We start from the raw sequence: 2,904 nt of genomic DNA on the forward strand, positions 1-2,904 counted from the left end.
GTTGTAGTACTTATCTCTTGGATTTGCAGTATCGCATATCCTTATTTTCTTTGGCATGTACATGATCTTGTTGCATCATGAAATTACTAGTGATTTTAGGGTTTTTCCGATTGGGTTATTCCAGGGATTAGGATTCCAAACGTAGTTGATCTAGTACGACCCACATGTAGATGTATTACACTTGCCTTGTGTAAGGTTAGTCTAAGCTAAGTATAGAGGACAACTGATGATGTTCTTGAAAGGTTCAGGCCTACTGGGTATGGAGAATCAACAAGATGATTTTTCTCTTATTCTGTATAGTTCTTTTTTCCAGTTGAACCTCTCTGGTTCAATGCACTTTTGTAAAAAAAATTGAAAAGCAATAACAATATGCAGCAGAGTCCTGCCGTTTCCCTCAAGAAAAAAGCAACAAGATGATTGAATTTCGCACCAGGTTACCAGATAACATAGCTACTAGGTCAAAATCGTTGCTAACCTTCCCCGCAACAAAATAAAAGCTTTGCTAACTTGACACTCAATAATAAAATTGCATCTTTCTTGTATCTCATGCTTTCTTTGCCACAAATCACATATGCCACTTTTGGCAACTTTTGGCAATAGATTTGATTGTTGCCACCCAAACCAATTGCGTAGAACCCTAAAACTCAATTGCAGAAAGCTTCACATGTGTGCATAGCAGTGCCAAACAAAGTCGTTTATTTAAAAACCCTAGAACTGAAAGCTCATTGTTATGTGAAAAGCTTAGCAGACATTAAAAACATGTGCATTGGTGAGCATTCTATCCACATCTGGTTTGTCGTTTGTTCTTTATATCAGAGCCAGCCTTGCATCCAACTAATTTATGACACGTGTAATTTTTGAATGGTTCTGTTTTCGTTCACACACACGCAAGCGCGCGCCCGCGGATTTCTGTTTTGATGGTTAAATACATTGTATTATACTATTGCCATCAAATGTTCGTACTGAAGCATAGTCTACTCTATTTTGGTTCTTCAAATTTAGCAGGATAACGTATTAATAACTTAAGTATTTATTGCCTGGAGAAATCAAATTACTCAAATACCGAGGTGTTACAATTTGTAAAGTAAAGGAAGACGTATGAAATATTGCAAATTAAATTTCAGGAAAGACAAAACAGTCCTAACGTATCTACCATATCGCGCAGACTCGTAAGCAACTAAGTAAACATTTTTAGGGAAACATCAGGACTCTGCTGCATATTATCTGTACGGTTTCTAAGCTTCCAGGAAATAGAGCCCTGGGAGAGATCGAATGACTTTTTTTTCGGAGTGGGTCCATTTGTCAGGGAAACATACTCGCAACCGACGTTCCCTTTTCTTGCTTCTCAATATTTTTTCGCTTCCTAGATACCGTCTCCTTCCCAAACCCCCATATCTTTGCGAGGATTGCAGCCACCTTCCCCGCTGCTCCACTCCAACTTGCATCGCCGCCGCTCTCTGAACTGTAACCGGCGCTCCAAGCCTCTGCGTCCGCGACTACGTCGGCTGGCGATGAGGCATTTGAATCAGCCGCGGGGGGCTCGTGGTTGATGACGGACGGCTGACGGGCAAATAGGGCCCGCGCGTGGGCGTGGCGCTGCTGGTGAAGTGGACGGGAATGGACGGTGGAGCAGATGCGAGGTGGAGGCCGGTAATGAGGACGGACATACCGTCGAGCAGTCTGGCGGCAATCCGCTGAGATCTCCCCCACAAAGCCGAGACATCCCACCGCCTCCTTCCTGCTCCCCCCCTCCACCCACCCCCAACCCCTTCGCCTCCTCTTACCCAATCCGCCATGATTTCTGGCATCCCAGCACCGATTAGCGAAGCCTTCCCACGCAGATCGACGCTCCCCCCTTCTGCACAATTTTGATCGTGCGGTTCTTCGTGCTCGCATATTCGGCAGCGATGTGAACCAGAATACATCTGCACTGTACCCCTACTTGAGGTTGGCAGTGAGGCGTTTGCTTGATGAGAGAAAAAGAGAGACATCACTAACTCGCTGTAAGGCTCCTCTGCACTGTTATTTTATTAATCTGTAAAATATAAAACTGCTCTGAAGTTAGTATTCAAGCCCCTTACATATAAGACATAGCCGAAGACGATTTGAGTTGAGAAGTGAAGTTGCATAAAAAATTGTACGAGCAGATAATGTTGTGCAATTGTTACCAAGCTTTCTAGAGAGCTAGCCTTGCAGGTTGTGAAGGATTAAAGTTTTCTGTTCAGAAATTAAGCTTACTGAAGTATTACCAGTTGCTGAGTTTTACATTGGACATCGATTTAACAACAACTAGAAACTTGAACATGGTGTCACGCCTTCTCAGATACATGCCACTTGCCAATGCAGCAACATTCTGTTTCGTGCCTCCATACTTACACGATGTTGTCCTTGGCTTTTTCGGCAAGGTCACTGTTGTCGTCTCCACTAGCCATGGCTACGATGTACTAATATGCCATGCCTGAGGTCAATGGAGGAGAGGGACGTGCAGCAGGTGTTTCTGGTGTGCCCCCAACAGACCCCTTGATGCTCAAGTAACGCCCATTTCTGTCTCTCCTCAATCTAGATAAAACACTGTATGGTATATAGTTCTGGTTCATGTGGATCAAAGAACTTGCATTTTTTCAGTTGGGGTTTGTGGCTCATTTCGGCTCACGAGGACACGAGCTGTAGATCACAGATTAGTGGAGAGGTGTCCAATTGTAGGTGTGGCTTTACTCATTCAGGAATATTTAATGTTTAATTGGTGATTGTCAAATGGCAAGGCTAATCATAATTCATACTAGTATATTTCTTTCAAAAGAAGTATACTCGTTTTTTTCCATGTAGCAAGTAGCATATCTGACAGTTTCTCTATTTCTTGAAGTTTCAGACTTTTAGTTATTACACGTGGGGCTTAGAGATGAC

The sequence above is a fragment of the Triticum aestivum genome, chromosome 7B (assembly GCF_018294505.1).
Source record: "Triticum aestivum cultivar Chinese Spring chromosome 7B, IWGSC CS RefSeq v2.1, whole genome shotgun sequence".
Classification (NCBI taxonomy): domain Eukaryota; kingdom Viridiplantae; phylum Streptophyta; class Magnoliopsida; order Poales; family Poaceae; genus Triticum; species Triticum aestivum.